The 7,260-nt window shown below is 48.1% G+C and overlaps 2 non-coding genes across 2 annotated transcripts; both read left to right on the top strand.

The window, feature by feature from the left end:
• Positions 1 to 5,852: 5,852 nt before the first annotated feature.
• On the top strand, positions 5,853 to 5,924 carry Trnaa-cgc. The gene has a single exon. It is a non-coding gene; the product is annotated as a tRNA-Ala (tRNA).
• A 502-nt stretch (positions 5,925 to 6,426) lies between these two features.
• On the top strand, positions 6,427 to 6,498 carry Trnas-aga. Its single transcript has one exon. It is a non-coding gene; the product is annotated as a tRNA-Ser (tRNA).
• Positions 6,499 to 7,260: the final 762 nt, after the last annotated feature.

Here is a 7,260-nt window from a genome sequence, read left to right as displayed (position 1 = left end):
CTTTGCCCCATCCTCTCTGCCCCATCTATCTGCCCCTCACTCTGCCGTTCTAATCTCTGCCCCCTCTCTCACTGTCCCCTTAATCTCTCTATCACATCTCACTCTCCCCCCACTCTGCCCTCTCTCTCTGCCTCCTCTCTCTGCCCCTCCTCTCTCTGCCCCCTCTCTCTCACTGCCCCCTCTCTCTGCCCCCCTCTCTCTGCCCCCCCTCTCTTTCTGCCCTCTCTCACACTCTGCCCCCTCTCTCTCTGCCCTCCCCCTCTCTCTCTGCCCCCTCTCTCTCTGCCCCACCCTCTCTGCCCCAACTGCTCCCCCTCTCTCTCTGGCCCTCTTGCTCTCTGCCCCCCTCTCTCTCCCTCTCTGCCCCTCTCTCTCTGCCCCCCACTCTCTCTCTCTGCCCTCTTTCACTCTCTGCCCCCCCTCTCTCTGCCCCTCTCCCTCTCCCTCTCTCTCTCACTGCCCCCTCTCTCTGCCCCCTCTCTCACTCTCTCTCTGCTGCCCCTCTCTCTCTGCTCCCTGTCTCTCTCTGCCCCCTCTCTCTGTTCCCCCTCTCTCTCTGCCCCCTCTCTCTGCTCCCACTGTCTCTCTCTCTGCCCCTCTCTCTGCCCTCTCTCACTCTCTGCTCCCTCTCTCTCTGCCCTCCCCCTCTCTCTGCCCCCTCTCTCTCTCTTCCCCCTCTATCGTCACCCTCTCTCTGCCCCTTCTCTCTCTGCCACTTCTCTCCCTGCCCCCCCTCTCCCTGCCCCCTCTCTCTGCCCCTTCTCTCTCTGCCACTTCTCTCCCTGCCCCCTCTCTCTCTGCCCCCCCTCTCTGCTCCCCCATCTCTCTCTCTGCTCCCCTGGCTCTCTCTGCCCCCTCTCTCTCTCTCTGTGCCCCCCTCTCTCTTCTGCCCCCCTCTCTCTCTCCCCCCTCTCGCTCTCTCTTCCCCCTCTCTGCCCCCCATCTCTCTCTCTCCCCCCTCTCTCTCTGTGCCCCCTCTCTCTCCCTGCCCCCCTCTCTCTCTCTGCCCACCCATCTCTCTCTCTGCTCCCCTGTCTCTCTCTCTGCCCCCCCTCTGCCCCATCTCTCTCTCTGCCCACTCTCTCTCTGCCCCCCACTCTCTCTCTCTGCCCCTCTCTCTGCCTCACCTATCTCTTTCTCTGCCCCTTCTCCCCCTCTCTCTCTCTTTCCCCCCCTCTCTCCCCCCCTCTCTCTCTGCCCCCTCTCTCTCTGCCCCCCCTCTCTCTCCCTCCCCCTCTCTCTCTGCCCCCTCTTCCTCTCTCTCACCCCCTCTGCCCTTCCCCTCTCTCTCTGCCCCCTCTCTCTCTCTATCCCCTCTCTCTGCCCCCTCTGTATCTCTCTCTGCCCCCTCTCTCTGCCCCCATCTCTCTCTCTGCTCCCCTGTCTCTCTCTCTGCCCCCTCTCTCTCTGCTCCCCATCTCTCTCTCTGCTCCCCTGTCTCTCTCTGCCCCCCTCTCTCTCTGTGCCCCCACTCTCTCTCTGCCCCCTCTCTCTCTATCCCCTCTCTCTGCCCCCTCTGTATCTCTCTCTGCCCCCTCTCTGTGCCCCCATCTCTCTCTCTGCTCCCCTGTCTCTCTCTCTGCCCCCTCTCTCTCTGCTCCCCCATCTCTCTCTCTGCTCCCCTGTCTCTCTCTGCCCCCCTCCTATCTGCCCCATCTCTCTCTCTCTGCCCACTCTTTCTCTCTCTGCCCCCACTCTCTCTCTGCCCCCTCTCTCTGCCTCACCTATCTCTTTCTCTGCCCCTTCACCCCCTCTCTATCTCTGCCCCCTCTCTCTCTCCCCCCTCTCTCTCTCTGCCCCTTCTCCCGCTCTCTCTCTCCCCCACCTCTCTCCCCCCCTCTCTCTCTGACCCCTCTCTCTCTGCCCCCATCTCTCTCCCTCCCCCTCTCTCTCTGCCCCTTCTCCCTCTCTCTCACCCCCTCTGCCCTACCCCTCTCTCTCTGCCCCCTCTCTCTCTACCCCCTCTCTCTGCCCCCTCTGTATCTCTCTCTGCCCCCCTCTCTCTGCCCCCATCTCTCTCTGCTCCCCTGTCTCTCTCTCTGCCGCCTCTCTCTCTGCCCCCTCTTTCTCTGCCCCTTCTCCCCCTCTCTCTCTGCCCCCTCTCTCTCTGCCCCCCACTCTCTCTGCCCCCTCTGTCTCTCTCTCTCTGCCCCCTCTCTCTCTCGCTGCCCCCTCTCTCTGCCCCCTTCTCTTCTCTGCTCCCCTGACTCTCTCTCTGCCCCCTCTGCCTCCACTCTCTCTCTGCCCCCACTCTCTCTCTGCCCCCTCTCTTCTGTCCCCACTCTCCCTCTCTGCCCCCTCTCTCTCTATCTGCCCCTTCTCTATATCTGCATCCTGTCTCTCTCTGCCCCCCTCAATCTCTCCCTGCCCCCTCAATCTCTCTGTGCCCTCTCTCTGTGCCCCCTCACTGTGCCATCTCGCTGTGCTCCCTCTCTCTGCCCTCCCTCTCTGCCCTCCCTCTCTGCCCCTCTGCCCCTCTCTGCCCTACCACTCTGCCCTCCCTCTCTGCCCCTCTCTGCCCCTCTGCCTCTCTCTCTCTCTCTCTCTCTCTCTCTCTCTCTCTCTCTCTCACACACACACACACACACACACACACACACACACACACACACACACACGCATCTGCCTGTGGATCTCTGTAGTTGTTTCTGTCCGCTGCGGGAGGAAGCCTATCTGTTGAGATCAGATCAAGGCTGTGATATATGAGTATAGCTTACCATCATTAGGACTCATTTATTTCACCACCTCCCCCACAAAGAAACCAAACCAAAACAAAAAACCTAAGAAATAAAACCAGAAGCATCTGCTTTAAGATTAGGTCTCAGAGCTATCTCCTCTCTGGTTTTTAGTCACCAAAACAGTATCAGGTATGGGTTCCAGCTGGACCTTCACTCAAATCAGATACAAGCTTTGTGCCAACATTGCCCTAGCATATTTTGCAAGCAAGAGAGCAGAGTAGATGAGAGGACTTTTGGCTGGATTGTTCACTTTTTCTTTTGGTAGCCTGAAGAGTACCTTCTGATACTAAAGACCCTGGAATGTGGGAATAAAGTTTCTATGTAGGCACCAGCTTGATCTCTCCATGTTCAATGAGTTGTGTGTGAGTATCCTTCAGCAATGGGGCTTTGCTCTCAGTTTGTGGAGAGCAACCTATTGTCTTGACAACAGCCTGGGTTGTTTGGGGATTTCCATGGGACCCCTTTTTCCATCATCTCCATTGTGTGCAACCCAGTCCTGGTAATGGAAGTGTTGTTTGGTGACAAGAGATGGCCAGTCGGGACTCTGTCTCCCTCATTATAGGAGACTCCATTAGGCTTGTGCTCAGATACTTTAGAAAGTCTCCACTGCAGTAGGTGTCTGTTCCAGCCCTCAGACGACCCTCAATTCTACAGGTGTCTCTCTGAATTCTCTCACTCAACCCCATTTCCCCCGTCCCCCAAGCTGATCCTGCTACTCTAGACCCTTCAGTCCACCCATAAAATCTGTTCTAGCCCCCTTCCAGGGAGATCCTTGTGTCCTCCCAGTCCCGTCCTCTATACCTGATCTCTCCGGGACTGTGGATTGTAGCTTGTTATCATTTGTTCAACCTATAATATCCTCATTTAAGCGAAGGTCTGCCATATTTACCTTTCTGAGTCTGGGTTACTTCACTCAGGATACATTTTCCAGCTCCATCCACTCTCCTGCAAATTTCTTGATGTCATTTTTTTAATAGCCGTGTTATGTTCTATTGTATCAATGTACCAGGCTTTCTTTATCCATTTTTCTGTTGAAGGATATCTACGTAGTCTCCTATTTTTGGCTTTTATGAAGAGAGCAGCAATGAACATGGTCGAGCAAGTGTATTGATATTTTGTTTGTGTTCTGACAAATAAAGCTTGCCTGAAGATCAGAGGGTGGAACTAGCCACTAGTTAACCATAGAGGTCTGGAGGTCGGTTCAGAGAGGAGACAGGATATGATGTGGCTGGGCAGAAAGAGGAAGTGATGAGGCAGGTAGGAGACAGGAGATTGGCTGAGCAGTCAGAGAGGTAAGAGGTGAGTGTGGCTGCTCCATTGCTTCTCTGATCTCTCAGCTTTCACCCTGATATCTGACTCTGGGTTTGTGTCATCAAGACTAATTACTTTGTACTCCAAGCAAGTATTTTTCAGAAAGAATGTAGCTTGCTTGTGGTATATCCTCAAGAGTGGTATATCTGGAATTTGAGGTAGATTGTTTCCCATCTGGAGTACAAGTCCTTCTAAACCAACTCAGAAACTCACAGAGAGTAAGTAGCAAGCACTTTGTGTCCACGGGTCTTCACCACATAGTCCTTTATGTATATATTCTACATTTCCATATTTTAGGGGACTTGTATTCATATTTTTATGGGGCTCCTGAGTGAATTAACCAGTGGGTCTCTGATTCTTGTGTCTTCTTGTTTGATCTGTTCCTCCTCTTGATTTGACTGCTCCAAATTATATTTGATAATTGTGTTTTGTCTCATTCTACTTTATTTAGTTGTGTTTTGCTGTCATCCCCTAGCAGCCTGTTATTTTGTAATGAGTGCAGATCCACAGTGGATCCGGATGGGAGGGTAATTGAAGTGGAACAGGGAGGAGTGGAGGGGAGGGGAACTCTAATCAGGATATATTGTGGAGAAACCTACTGGGAATAGAAAACACAGAAGGCAGATTCCCAGACCTAAGTATAACACCAAGGAATCATGGTTCACAGAGATATACTGACTCTGATTTTCTTACTACTAGGTCCTTTGAGTATCAGTACTTATCCACCAATACCCCAAAGCTAGACCACGGTCAGCAGTGAAAAGTTATTGCTTCTCTGCTTCCCTCATCTGACTTTTCCTTCCTTCCCTCCTTCCCTCTCTTTTTGCTTTTGTCTTTATTTTATTTAGGTTGTTCTCATTCTCCTATGCTACCTTTGATTGTCTGCTATTACTCCTTGTCTTTATCTGGGAGTTTTATAGTAAAGTCTTATTTTGATCACATTCTTTGTAGTGTTCCAATAGTTGTTGAGGTTGAGCAATGTCCTTAATTTCAGACTCAGGCGTCTATAATCTGGCATCTTCTCTGGTTGTATTTATTACTTTTCACTCACATGTGAGCGTACACACACACACACACACACACACACACACACACACACAATTCTTATTTAATGATTTTGTGTGTTGAGCCAATTACCAGATGAGGTGAGAACAAGGGGGATACAATGTAACAAACCTCTCATTTCAGAAGCTTACAGCGCATGGAGAGAGATGTATAAACGTACAGAAAGGAAGCACATTAGGGTTTTATGAAGAAACAGTTCACTCAAATTTAGTTGTTGGAATAAATGAAGTGATAAATAGTGCGTGGGAATGTTAAGGAACAAGATGACCAGCGTGTCCAAAATTAGAAAAAAAAATTCTTTTTAATTCTTGAAAGCTAAGGCATGTTTTAAAAGAAAATAGAGGTATGATAAGGAAGGTTTCAGGAAACTCCCCATGCTCTCAGACATATTAGTATATTGCTAGTCAACAAGACATAATAATTCCTCATGACAGTGTCAAGTTGAACTAATATTACAACATAAAGTTGAATTAAAATTGATGGATCCTGAAAAATTCAAAGTATTATTTATTGTTAGCTTACCTAGTTTCAAATAACATAAGGTGGTTTGTTATTCTTTTTCCTTTGATTGAAAATGGATTATTTTCTCATCTAATGTCTTGAAAATCGTATCAAAACTCTAAAGCAGAAGCCGTAACATATACTCCAAGTACATAAAGTAGACCCTTACAACCTCTATGAATGGTAGATCAGGCCTTTTGCATTCATATAGACTTTTATCTACTATATTGGGAGCATGGGGATGTAGCTCAGCGGTAGAGCGCATATTTCGCATTTATGAGGTCCCGGGTTCGATTCCCGGCATCTCCAAGCCTTTTTATTTATTTATTTTTTAACTTTTGAATTTTCCTTTCCTGGATGTTTCTGTGCAAGGTGTCCTAGACTTTAACTTTTTGTTAGGAGATTATATGTGCATAGCTAATTATTGGATGAAATTATTAGATGAAATCTATCACCATGACAACAATGTTCATCTATGTCTGTGACTACGTTTCCATGGAGACAGCCATAGACTGGTGAGTAGAATGAGGTCATGATTCCTAGTATATGTTTTGTTCACAAGAACAAAACAAATTTAGCTTTGTTGCTGGTAGCAGTGTCTCTAATGGGTACTAATGGGTGCTATTATTTTATTATTTTTTTATTGAAAATAGATTGTTTTCTGATTCTGTCCTAAAAATCTTATCAAAACCTTAAACTGGAAGCCATAAAATATACTCAAATTTCCTGACACAGAACCTTGCAGTCAAAATGCAAGCTGGATCCATCTTTGTGCATTTATATGGGCTTTGATCAAGAAGGCATAGAACACGGAGATGTAGCTCAGTGGTAGAGCACATATTTAGAGTATATGAGGTCCCGGGTTCGATTCTCGGCATCTCCTGCTACTTTTAACTTTCCTATTTTGCTTTTCAGGATGTTTTTGTACAAAGTGTCCCAGACTTTAAATTTTGTTAGATCATCATGTATGGATAGCTAATTATTGGATGAATTCGTTCATCTGTCACCATGATATCAATGTTCATCTATGATTGTGACTTCTTTTCCATGGAGACCACATGGTGGTCTGGTGAGTAGAACATGGCTGTGCCTGTAGGGATATGTTTTGTTCAGATAAAAAATATCAAACTCAGCTTTCTTGCTGGTGGCAGCTTCACTAATGGGTACTGTTATTGTTATTATTGTCATTGAGAATAAATTGTTTTATCATTCTTTATGGTTTATAAAAATCTCATCAAAACCCTAAACTGGAAGCCATAAAATACACTCAAAGGACCTGACGCAGTACCTTGCAGTCAATATGAATGGTGATCATTTTCTCTCATTCATATGTGCTTTCATGAATGAAGTTTAGAACACGGGGATGTAGTTCAGGAGTAGAGAGCATGCTTTGTATGTGTGAGGATACAGGTTTGAGGTTTACTTTTGCAGCATGTCTCTAGACAAGGTGTCCCAGACTTTATCTTCCGCTATGAGTTTATATATGCATAGCTATTTATTGGATGAAATTGCTCCTCTCTCACCAAAACAATGTGACAACATTTCCATGGAGACCACCACGTTCTGGTGTGTAGAATATGGTCATGCCTCCGGGGGTGTGTTTGGTTCACAGAACAAAAAGGTAAAGCTCTGCTTTCCTGCTGGT

This window comes from Onychomys torridus, unplaced genomic scaffold, assembly GCF_903995425.1.
Source record: "Onychomys torridus unplaced genomic scaffold, mOncTor1.1, whole genome shotgun sequence".
NCBI classification, from domain to species: domain Eukaryota; kingdom Metazoa; phylum Chordata; class Mammalia; order Rodentia; family Cricetidae; genus Onychomys; species Onychomys torridus.
This window is presented reverse-complemented; position numbering and strand designations above follow the sequence as displayed.